Source organism: Portunus trituberculatus, chromosome 21, assembly GCF_017591435.1.
Source record: "Portunus trituberculatus isolate SZX2019 chromosome 21, ASM1759143v1, whole genome shotgun sequence".
NCBI lineage: Eukaryota > Metazoa > Arthropoda > Malacostraca > Decapoda > Portunidae > Portunus > Portunus trituberculatus.
The window spans coordinates 1307060-1320323 of NC_059275.1; the positions used below are offsets into that span (position 1 = coordinate 1307060).

Sequence of the window (13264 nt, forward strand, 5' to 3'; positions counted from 1 at the left end):
TTTATTGAGGGAATGGTCAGGATGATGGGTATAACATTTTAGAACATGAAAAAGGGTGGCATTCTATAAGTTTGAATTATGCATAAGTCTATACAGCAACAGTGTACAGTTAAAAAAAAGGTACAGTAAAACCTCAGCTCATGACCATAATTCGTTCCTAAATCCTGTTCGTCACCCGATTTGTTCGTCCCCTGAATCATTTTTTCCCATAAGAATGTATTGAAATACCATTAATCTGTTCCAGACCCCCAAAAATCATACTTTTGTCCATAAAACCCATTCAAAATAGACCTTTAATGTATGCATGACATGAACGAAATAATTATAAAAAGCCTAAATTGTTTGACTTACCTAAATGCTATCAAAATGATAATAAAATGAATAAAAAAGAAAAGGTTATTTACTTGAGAGACTGGACGTTGATGGCATGATGGAATGGAGGAGAGGAGGATGGGGAGGAAGACAGACAAGATCCGAGAAGACAGTCATGAGAGAGGACGTGGGATGTGCGCAGCGTGCCAGAGCTACACAACAGCTGTGTAGCGTCACAAGTCAGTGCCGCTATGTTGGGCCCCGTTATAGTGAACATCGGCGTGGGAAACATGGAAAGATTGCCAGTCTTCGTCTCTGCCTTGGAAGACCCTTGCCTGCTGGGGATTGACTTCCTCACGCATGTGGGAGCAAGTTTAGACTTCCAAGAAGGGAAGTTAAAGGCACGTGGCCAGGAAGTTCCTTTGATCCTCGGAGGTGATGGTCAGTGTGAGAGGAGCGGGCAGTAGGGCGGTGTTCCTTGCCAGGCGAGCGAGGAAACAGCTGTGATGGATGTGCCACAATCTGCAGTACCTGGACATGGCCAGGATGATGATGACAGCAACACTGAGAGCCACCAGAGCAGCAAGGATAACGCCGAGGAAGCTACAGTAGAGCGCGCCAGTAACATCACCATGCCCAGGAAAAACAGGAGAAAATCGTGGCGGCACGGAGATTATGTTATGTAATATTTTTCGTATGTTCCTGTTTCTATTTTCTTTTGTGCTTATATTTTGTTTTGTTGTTGTGTGATAGCCGGGTTAGCTATCACACAAACGGCTCGCTGACAGGCGAGCCGTTTAACCGTGTTCGTCCCCCAAAATATCGTTCATCCCCTGGGTCGATATATTGACAAATTTTTTGGTCGTCTCCCGAATTGTTCGTCCCTAGAGATGTTCGTCAAGCGAGGTTTTACTGTAGTTCCATAGGCAGTCAGTTTTGCAAGTGTTCACTGTGCAGATTTATCTGAGTCAGGGTAGACTGATCTTGGCATAACCCTGTTGTAAGTCATTGTTGCTAGATTAAGAGCATGCTGTGGTCAGAATTTAGTAATTCTGATGAGTATCGTATGCCACGAGGTGGACGTGGCACAATAAACACTCTTAGCACTGTAGTATATTGCCTGTTTTTCTTTGTCATTTAACCACTAATACATATTGGTCTCTGTGGTGAGGCTCCACTCCTCAAATCACTTGTCTTCTTCCCGCCTTACCATACACCACCTCACCAGTGTGGCAAAGAAAGGCGAAGGGCGAGGTTATGTCATGCCTCTACTTGCAAGCTCTCTTATGTTTTTTTTCTTTGCTGATCATCCTACTGCAACATGGGGAATAAACAAAATAAGCTGAAGAAGATGTGAGAGATGCACAAAAAGAAAAGAGAATATGAGATAAATGAAAAGAGAGAAGAGATGGTGGCTCAGTGGCAGGTGAAGTGGAGGTATTTGACATACCAGGGATGGATGTTTTGGAAAGAATGGACAAGAAGAGGATCTAATTTTTGATAGCAGAAGCTAAAAAAAAGATTAAATTAAGGAAAAGAATTTGAGAAAATACATGAGGAGGGGAAGAGGAAAGCAGAGGGAGAAACATACATACCAGGATGCGCCAATCTTGATTAGGACCAAAAAATCTGTTTGGAGTGGATTGTCACATGGAGAATGGGAAGGTGCCTGCAATAGTTAGAATAAACCATAAGTCTATGAAATAGCATTCTTAGGACACCCATCAGTAAGCTAAATCTACCAGCAAAGGCACAAAGAACCATAGATGGGAATACTGATTGCATCCCTAGAAGATAAATAGCTCCCGAAATGAAGTACTAAATATGGGAATAATCAGATCATTCTTTGTGTGCAGTTTCTCTATAGATCAACACACAAAATATAATAAAGGTTTCAAGACAGCATGTATTATGGTTGATTTAATACATTTTTTATATATATAAAAAATCATGTTTTGAGATGCTACAGCTCTTTAAAGTTTTAAAAGTTTAGCACCCATGCTATGTGTTTATCAAAATTAGTAAATCTACTATATGTTGTGTGTTGATCTATAGAGAAACTGCACACAAAGAATGATTTAATTGTTTACATATTTAGTACTTCGTTTCGTCACCTTGTGGTGACTGTCAGAATTCCTGGCTCTGGTTCTTGTACTTTTGCTGGTAAATTTGGCTAACTGGTGGGTGTCCTAAGAATGCTATTTCATAGAATTATGGTTTATTTTAACTGTCAGTAAGCACCTTCCTTGTTTTCTATGAGAAAATCTTGGTCCTAATCAAGATTGACGCCTCTTATCCTTCTCCTCATGTATTTTTCTAATTTTCTTTTCCTTGCTTTCATCTTTTTAGCTTTTGCTATCAAAATTAAGATCCTCTTCCTGTCCCTTCTATCCAAAATCTCCTTCCTTGTTGTTCCAAATGCCTCAGCTTCACCTGCCACTGAGCCATCATCTCTTTCTACTTCTTTTCATTTATTTCCTATTCTCTCTTTTTCATCATCTCTTGAATCTTCTTCAGCTGCTGTAGACTATTTTGTTTATTCCCCATGTTGCAGTAGGAAGATCAGCAAAAAAAAAAAAAAAAGTTTAAGAGAGCCTGCAAGCAGGAACGTGACATAACCCCTCCTTTTGCCTTTCTTTGTCGCACTGGTAGGGTGGTATATGGCAAGGCAGGAAGGAATCAAGGGATTTGAGGGGTGGAGCCTCACTACAGAGACCAATATTAGTGGTAAAATGACAAGGAAAAACAGGCGATATACTACAATGCTTAGAGAGTGTTTATTGCATCATGCCCACCTTGTAGCATGTGCCACTCATGTCCTTTCAAATGAGTCAGAATAAGTGTTGTAGTATGCATAGACCCATGATTCATATAGCATATGAACTCTGAATATTTTTCCATACAATAATTTGCAGGAATTAGAAACAATTTTTTCGTCATAATTTATTAAATCTCGATCGCAGCATACCCTTAAATAAGGTACAATGTTGGGCCAAGGTCTCTGTAATGCACAGACAAACATATGTTACATAAATTATCTATTTTATTTAGTAAATCAACACCACTAATATTGGTCAATCTTCTACTTCACAATCAACAATATTACTGGCCAAATTGTACCTTATAGAGGGACTTACAAGTGTTCAAGGACAGTGGTAAAGATCTGAACTGTATTGAGTTTCTGGGTGTAATTGATGATAGCATTGGTATCTCACCTGGTGACTAATCTACCACCTCAGGTGACCAATCTACCACCTACACACTAACTCAGAACTAACCTGAGCACTATTTAAGCAGTTCTTTTGAGTTATGATAAAATGACTGAATCACCTATATACTGATTGGACTGTTACCTACGTACCCTTTGTATAGAAAACATTTTAGCATGATTTGAATAATGTAGTCTTTTCCTGAATCTGAAGTAAACACACCTAGGGTGTGTTTACACCAGGGGAATCAGTTCAATTCAGTTCATGAAGAATTAACACGATTCATGAATTGTGTTGATTCACCACATTAGTTTTGATGTAACTGTTTACACCAGGCAAATCAAGTCAATTCAAATCATGCCGATTCATGGCAATTCAGATTCAGTGATTGGTTTGGACACATTTTTTCATCTGTCAAGGCAATTCAGCCAAGGAATAATCATCATACTAGTGGATGTTCTAATCTATTTAGTAAGAATAACGTGCTATATATGATCCCAGTGATCCTGTGAGCTGAAATCATGTACATATATTGTACTGAATCATAGCTAGAAGGAACTGCTGTAGCCTACGAATTACTAGACAAAATTATTCTGCATATTTTAAAAACAAATGACAACATAAGCATTATGGACATGGTCTTACATTTTCATTTGGCAACTGTATGGTGTATCATCTATCTTTGAAATGCTTGCATTGTAAAACATAATTGCCAGTCAGCCAGGCACCAGCCATAGTGGTGGGAGGGGTTGTAAACTTCCTCATATTACCCCTGTGCCTCTAATTTTATTCAATAAATACTATAATATTGCACGTTACAAAGTAAAAATTAATGTGACAAAATAATGTAATTAACATACAGGTAACTCAATTTACGTGTATTTAATTTATGCATTTTTGTTATAACAAGACCGAAAAAATATTATAATTAATTTAATTGCTTATATGTGATTTAGCCCAACCGCATTTTCAAACTGAGCGCCAGACGCAATTTCAAACTGCGCGCCAGAGAGTTCTGCTGCTGGCCGATAGGTGGGAGCTCCGCTCTTCTTGTGCCTCATTTGCAGTCTGCCAGCACTGAGTACAGACAGAATCTCTTCAATCTGCCTTTAATTCACCAAGATGGCCCCAAAATGTCCTTCATCATGTTCTGCATGTGGGGTTAATTTTGATAAGTGGATTTTTTATAAAGTGGTAAAGCTCAGAGGAAGATGGTGACTGACTGGTATGAGTGGTGAAGGCAGTGACACAGTGAGTGTTGTGTTTACGTATTCTTTGTTTTGTTGTTTTCTCTTATTATTTTTTGCTTTCATTTCTTGTTTTCCCTTTACTTTAAATACACTTCTAGTATTTAGAATGGTAAATAAGAAAAACATTTTAATTTAGCCAAATTAATAGAGTATTTTGCACGAATTTTTTGGACCACATCCTGCATCCCCCTATTATCTATTGTTTCTTATGAGAATTACATGTTTGTTTTATGCGAATTTTGATATACGTGATGCCTCTTGGAACGCATCTATTGCATAAATCAAGAGTTACCTGTATTGAGATTAATATTTAGAAGTGTTAAAAAGCAGATGTCCTGAAGTAATATTAGAATTATACTTGGCACTGGTCAGGCCACATCTTGACAATGCGGTACAATTCTGGTCCCCACATTATAGGTAGGATATAGCTCTGTTGGAGTCAGCGCAAAGGAGGATGACTAAAAAGATACAGGGAATGAGGGATATTCCCTATGCAGCGAGACTGAAAAAACTCAATCTGCATTCCTTAGAGAGATATAGGTTAAGGGGAAACCTGATAGAAGTATTTAAGTGGTATAAGAGTTTTAACAAAGGGGACAAGAACGAAGTTCTTAGGATCAGTAGTGGGGAAAGAACCAGAAATAATGGGTTTAAACTTGAAAAATTCAGGTTTAGGAAAGAAATGGGAAGAAACTGGCTTTCAAACAGAGTGGTTGATGAGTAGAATGGTCTCAGTGGTAATGTAGTCAGGGCTGAGTCAATAGGGAACTTTAAAAAAGATTAGATAAGTACATGGATGGGGATGATAGATGGAATTAGGTAGCTTTCATCACACAGGGACGGCCACATGTAGGTCTGGCGGCCTCTTGCAGCTTCCCTCTTTTCTTATGTTCTCATTTTCTTATGTCTTTAGGTAAGAGAAAGATAATTATATATAACAAATATGTATTGTATAAAAAACATAAAAATAGAAGAAAATATAAATATATATAACTGGTCTTATAAAGTACATTTATCTTGGAGACCAGATTATCTGGGCTAATATAAGATGCCAGCAGAGATGAAGGGTGGAAGAGTAATCCAAGCAAAGTTCAAGGTCATCATTTTAACACCTTGCCATATTTATGATTATGAGGCATACCATGGTGTCATAGTGGTGTCTCCAGAACTCTTGAAGGGTGAGGTTTGTATTCTCACTCACCTCAAAACAGCAGTGAAACAGGTGTTTGGTGTAGAGCTTCTCAGAATTTAAATCATCTGGTAATCCATGGGCTGCAGGATAGGGATAATGTTGGGTGGAAGATAGATAACACTTATAAGCTTGAACTCATTGAGGATGTTATCTTTGAGGTTCGGTGGGTGAGCAGGAACATTATCCATGATGAGAAGGACTTACAGGGGTAGATTATTTTTTAACAGCATGACCACTATCTACTCCACAAGGAATTGCTTGGTAACCCATGCCTTTGGGTTTGCCTTCCACACAACCTCCAGTTTTTCTTAGAGAATTTTGTCTGATTTGAAGGTTCTGGGATTTTTCAAATGATATATAAGTAGTGGCTTGATCTTTAAGTCACCATTTGCATTGGTGCACAGAGTGATGGGTAACCTATCTTTCATAGGTTGTGGCCTGACATCTTCCCTTCTGCCATTATGTAAATTGTCCTTGGCATCTTTTTCTTAAGAGCCCTGTCTTGTCACAGTTGAAGACTTGCTGGGGGATGTATTCTTCAGCTTCTATAATTTTAGAAAAAGTCTTGCATTATCCCTCAGCTGACTTGACATCTAAGCTTGCTGCATCACAGTGCTTGACAACGAAGTGAATGCCAGTCCTTTTAAAATCTGTTGAACCAGGCCTGACTGGCTTTAAATGATCTTCCCTGTACCTCATCCAATGAAGTGGCTGGGATTAGCATAAATGGCTTGTACCTTCTTGCAGACAATAACCTTTGTTATGGTATCTCCTGTGAGCTGCTTCTCCATCAACTACATCCATATTTTCATGGACAGGGGTCTGAAGTGTAGACATTATTGTAATGTCCTTGGATGGTGTTATAGCCTTTATCGCCTCTTTCAGTATGGTGCACATCATAGAAGTACTTAGGTTGTACTTCTTAGCTAGATCCAATACACTCAAACCTTGTTCCTGTTTGTCTATGATTCAATGGATATCATCTGCTTCTTCTCAGCACTGCCATTTGCACTCATTTGTTTATGATCCATGATCAGATAAAAGAAATTTAGGTAAATAATTGCACTAAAAGCGCAGCACAAAACCAAAATGATAATTTCCTCCTAGTGAGGTCGAATAGCACAAGTACTGATCTGGACTGGTTCTGGCCAGTCCAGTTCTTGTCTAGATCAGTTCAGGGGATGCTGTGAACTTCTCATCAAAAGCTAGTTGTGAACTCATTGAAAGTTTCCCTTTGTGTCTCACAACTCAACAGGGCAGTCACAGCATGCCCTCTAAAGACAACTTTCCCTCTTCACACAAAACTACAAGCACTTACTACACACACACACACACACACACACACACACACACACACACACACACACACACACACACACACACACACACACACACACATATGCCCAGTAGCTCAGTGGTTAGAGTGCTGGCTTCACAAGCCAGAGGACTGGGGTTCGATTCCCCGGCCGGGTGGAGATATTTGGGTGTGTCTCCTTTCACGTGTAGCCCCTGTTCACCTAACAGTGAGTAGGTATGGGATGTAAATCGAGGAGTTGTGACCTTGTTGTCCCGGTGTGTGGTGTGTGCCTGGTCTCAGGCCTATCGGAAGATCGGAAATAATGAGCTCTGAGCTCATTCCGTAGGGTAACGTCTGGCTGTCTCGTCAGAGACTGCAACAGATCAAACAGTGAAACACACAGAGAGAAGGAGAGAACGGAATGGTGGAAGACTGAAAAAGTATGGCAGAACTGTTAAATAGTAAATTTCATGAGGTCTTTACTAAGGAATCCAAATTAGAAAGACACAGGGTAATAGAGAGACTGCCCATATGAAAGAGATTAAAGTAACCAAGCTTGAAATAAAAAAGTTGATGACAGAACTAGATGAGGAAAAGGCAATGGGACCGGATGAAGTCTCAGGCAGAATACTGAAAGAATGTAGGGAAGAACTAGCAAGTCCTATATACAACATCATAAAATGCTCAATAGAAAATGGAACAGTGCCAGTGGAGTGGAAAAGAGCTGAGGTGGTTCCCATATATAAGAGCGGAAGGAAGGAAGAACTTTTAAATTACAGACCGGTATCACTAACTAGTGTAATATGCAAGATGTGTGAAAAAGTAATAAAGAAGCAATGGATTGAGTTTCTTGAAGAGAACAAATTATTATCAAATAGCCAATTTGGTTTTAGAAAAGGTCGGTCATGTATAACAAATTTATTGAGTTTCTACTTTAGAATAGTTGATAAAGTACAAGAGAGAGAGGGATGGATTGACTGTATTTATTTAGATTTAAAAAAGGCGTTTGATAAAATGCCACATGAAAGATTACTATGGAAGTTAGAGGAGAAGGATGGCTTAAAAGGAAGCACATTGAGATGGATGAAAAATTACTTGAGAGGGAGAGAAATAAGGACGATAGTTAAAGATATGAAGTCCAAGTGGAGAACAGTAGACAGCGGAGTGCCACATGGGTCAGTATTGGCACCAATACTTTTTCTTGTATATATAAACGACATGCCAGAAGGAGTGAACAGCTACATAAATCTGTTTGCGGACAATGCGAAACTGTGCAGAGTCATTAAACAAAAAGAGGATTGTGAAATACTACAGGAAGACTTAAACAAGATCTGGAAATGGAGTAAAAAAATGGGAGATGGAATTCAGTGTGGACAAAAGCCATGTCATGGAAATGGGAAAAAAGTGAAAGACGACCAGTGGGAATCTATAAGATGGGAGATGGGGTAGAACTAGAAAAAGTAAAAAAGGAAAAGGACTTGGGAGTGACAATGGAAGAAAACAATCAACCGGTAAGCCGTAGTGATAGAATTTTCAGAGAGGCGTATAATTTGCTAAGGAATATTGGATTAGCATTTCACTATATGGACAAGGAAATGATGAAGAAATTGATAAGTACTAAAATAAGACCTAGATTGGAATATGCAGGAGTTGTGTGGACCCCCCCATAAAAAGAAACACATAAGGAAATTGGAGAGACTACAAAAAATGGCTACAAGAATGGTTCCAGAATTTAACCCCTTCAATACCACTACACATTTCCATACTCATTCTGGTTATTATTTGATGATTTTATACAGCTTCACAAACTCACGTGGGGATTGAAATAGTGAAGACTCTCACCTTTAAACCTCTGACCTCCATAGACCCTTCATAATGTCAATACAATCGTCTAATCACACTTAAAACTATAGATGAAAATACATACCGGTGCCGAAGGGGTTAAAGGGATGACATATGAGGAGAGACTAAAAGCTATGGATCTACCAACCCTGGAATAGAGAAGAGAGAGAGGGGATCTGATACAAGTTTATAAATTGATTAACGGAATGGATCAAGTGGATAATGAGGAACTAATCCTGAGAGAAGAATATGACATTAGAAGCACAAGATCGCATAGTAAGAAACTGAGGAAGGGAAGATGTCTGAGAGATGTTAAAAAATTTTATTTCCCGCAAAGATGTGTTGAGACTTGGAACAGTTTGAGTGAGGAAGTGGTGTCAGCAAAGAGTGTACATAGTTTAAAGAAAAATTGGATAAGTGTAGATATGGAGATGGGGCCACACGAGCATAAAGCCCAGGCCCTGTAAAACTACAACTAGGTAAATACACACCCAGATGAAGTCTCAGGCAGAATACTGAAAGAATGTAGGGAAGAACTAGCAAGTTCTATATACAACATCATAAAATGCTCCATAGAGAATGGAACAGTACCAGTAGAATGGAAAAGAGCTGAGGTGGTTCCCATATATAAGAGCAGAAGGAAGGAAGAACCTTTAAATTACAGACCGGTATCACTAACTAGTGTAATATGCAAGATGTGTGAAGGAATAATAAAGAAACAATGGATCGAGTTCCTTGAAGACAACAAATTAATATCAAATAGCCAATTTGGTTTTAGAAAAAGACGGTCGTGTGTAAATAATTTACTGAGTTTCTATTCTAGAATAGTTGATAGAGTACAAGAGAGAGAGGGATGGGTTGACTGTTTTTATTTGGATTTAAAAAAGGTGTTTGACAAAGTGCCACATGCAAGATTACTGTGGAAGTTAGAGGAGAAGGGTGGCTTAAAAGGAAGCACATTGAGATGGATAGAAAATTATTTGAGGGGGAGAGAAATAAGGACGGTAGTTAAAGATATGAAGTCCAAGTGGAAAGCAATAGAAAAAGGAGTGCCACAGGGGTCAGTATTGGCACCAATACTTTTCCTCATTTATATTAACGACATGCCAGAAGGAGTGAACAACTACATAAATCTGTTTGCGGATGATACGAAACTGTGCAGAGTTATAAAGCAGAAAGATGATTGTGAAATACTGCAAGAAGACCTAAATAAGATCTGGGAATGGAGCAAAAAGTGGGAAATGGAATTCAATGTGGACAAAAGCCATTTCATGGAAATGGGAAAGAGTGAAAGATGACCCATGGGAATCTATAAGATGGGAGATGGAGTAGAACTGGAGAAAGGAAAAAAGGAAAAGGACTTAGGAGTGACGATGGAAGAAAACATTCAGCCGGTAAGCCATATTGATAAAATTCTTAGAGAGACATATAATTTGCTAAGGAATATTGGAGTAGCATTTCACTACATGGACAAAGAAATGATGAAGAAATTGATAAGTACTATAATAAGACCCAGATTGGAATATGCAGGAGTAGTGTGGACCCCTCATAAAAAGAAACACATAAGGAAGTTAGAGAGACTACAAAAAATGGCTATAAGAATGGTTCCAGAATTTGAAGGGATGACATATGAGGAGAGACTAATGGCTATGGATCTACTAACCCTGGAACAGAGAAGGGAGAGAGGGGATCTGATGCAAGTTTATAAACTGATCAATGGAATGGACCAAGTGGATAGTGAGAAACTGATTCTGAAAGAAGAATATGACATTCGAAGCACAAGATCGCATAGTAAAAAGATGAGAAAGGGAAGATGTCTGAGAGATGTTAAAAAATATAGTTTCCCACAAAGATGTGTTGAAACATGGAAGAGTTTGAGTGAAGAAGTGGTGTCAGCAACGAGTGTGCATAGTTTTAAAGAAAAATTGGATAAGTGTAGATATGGAGACGGGGCCACATGAGCATAAAGCCCAGACCCTGTAAAACTACAACTAGGTAAATACACACACACAGCAACTTCAGTACCAGCCACAGAGTCCTCTTCTGGGGATAGGACCATAAATGTCCCCAAGTCAGAGTGTTCTCTTGGTATCGACCATAAATGTCTTGACAACCCCTTCAACTTTTCTGTATTAGCTTCTGTATCATTTGCTGTCTTTGATCTAATTTTCAAGCTGTAGAACACCACCTCTACTCTGCTAAACCTTATCTTCTTTTCCTCACAGAAACACAGGTGCCTTAGGCACTGACAGTTCCTTCCTACTTTCTCAATGATCATTTTTGTGCCAAAGCTGGATGTCACGTCTACGTGAGCAACGACTTGACTTGCTCTCATGCCCACACTCTTGAATCTTTTGAGTTTTCCACCATTTGGCTTTGACTCAGAAATTACTCTAACTGGATTTAACCGTGCTGCCTATCTCTCCCCCATCTCCTCTGACTTGTGAATTCTTTGACTATTTAACTTCTAAAATAGAGCACATTCTGTCCCTCTACCCTTTTGCAGGGATCTCCATCCTTGGAGATTTCAATGTTCACCACCAGCTTTGGCTTTTCTCTCCCTTCACTAACCATCCTGGTGAACTATCCATCAACTTTGCTATCCTTTATGAGCTAGAGCAATTGGTGCAACACCCTACTCATATTTTTGACTGTTTGGAGATATGCCAAACATTTTTTATCTATTCCTTACCTCTCTCTAATCCTTCTTTATACTCTTACCTTATCTTCTCCGTTCAGCTCCTCCGATCACATTCTCATATCTGTATCTTGACCTATTTCTTCAATCCCTCTTCAGGATTCCTCAAAGCAGAGGTACCTGTGGCATTTTGCCTCTGCCAGTTAGGGGACCTGAGGAAGTATTGTGCTGACTTTCTCAGGAATTATTACTGTTTCTGTGTCAGAGTCCCATCTCTGTGTGCTAAATGCATAACAGTGTCTAGCATGGAGGCAGACATTCCTCATTCTTTTTCTCATTCTAAACCCTCTAAATCTTGGTTTAACACAACCTGTTCTCGTGCTATACATGAAAGAGAGGTTGCCCCACAAAAGATACTTGAGCTTTCCATCACCTGAATCTCATGCACTTTATATTTCTGCCCAAAATTATGCCACTTTCATAAATAGAAAATGTCAGATCTTTGAAACTCTAATGCCCTTTGAGACTTCTGGCATCTAGCCAAAAGTATCTCCAATAACTTTACTTCTTCATCTTTCCCTCCTTTATTTCATCCTGATGGCATCACTGCCGTCACATCTGTCACTAAAGCTGAACTCTTCTCTCAAACTCTACCTAGGATGATTCTGGGCTTGTCCCTACCACTCCTCCTCTCTCTGACTATTTCATGCCATCAATTCAAATTCTTTGTAATGATATTTTCCAAGCCCTCACTGGCCTAAACCCTCAAAAGCCTAACAGACTTGATGGGGTTCCTCCTACCGTTTTAAAAAACTGTGCCTCCATGCTTGCACTTTTCCGAACCAAACTCTTCCAACTCTGTCTGTTAATTTTTACCTTTCCTTCTTGCTGGAAGTTTGCCTACATCCAGCCTGTTCCTGAAAAGGGCGACTGTTTTAATCCCTCAAACTACCTCCTTATAGCTCTTGCTTGCCATTATGGCTTCCATTAGGGCCGCTCTACTGGTGATCTTTTATCTCTCCTTACAGTCTTGACCATCCTGTTTTAGAGATTTTGGTGAAACTTTTGCTGTTGCATTAAATATATCAAAAGCTTTTGTAATAAGTCTCTGATCTCAAAACTACTCCCTACAGCTTCTGTCCTTCTTCTCTGTAACTTTATCTCAAGTTTCCTCTCTTGACTGTTCTATTGCTGCTGTGGTAGATGACCGCTGTTCTTCTAAATCTATTGACAATGATTTTCCTCAAGTTTCTGTCCTGTCATCCACTCTCTTCCTATTATTTATTAATGATCTTAACCAAACTTATTGTTCTATCCACTCTTATGCTGATGATACCACCCTACATCTTTCCATGTCTTTTCAGAGATGACCAACTCTTCAGGAAGTCATGAGATCATGCAAGGATGCCACAGAATGCCTGACTTTAGATATTTGTAAGATTTGTGATTGGGTCAGAGAAAACTTAGTGTTCAGTGCTTCAAAAACTCAATTCCTCCATCTATCAACTTGACACAACCTTTCAG

General features: G+C 39.2%; 1 protein-coding gene across 1 annotated transcript in view; it reads left to right on the forward strand.

Moving 5' to 3' along the window:
- Positions 1-13264, forward strand: part of LOC123506855 (cysteine sulfinic acid decarboxylase-like) — an 82516-nt gene that overhangs the window by 20369 nt on the left and 48883 nt on the right. The gene's annotated exons all lie outside the window — the stretch shown is intronic.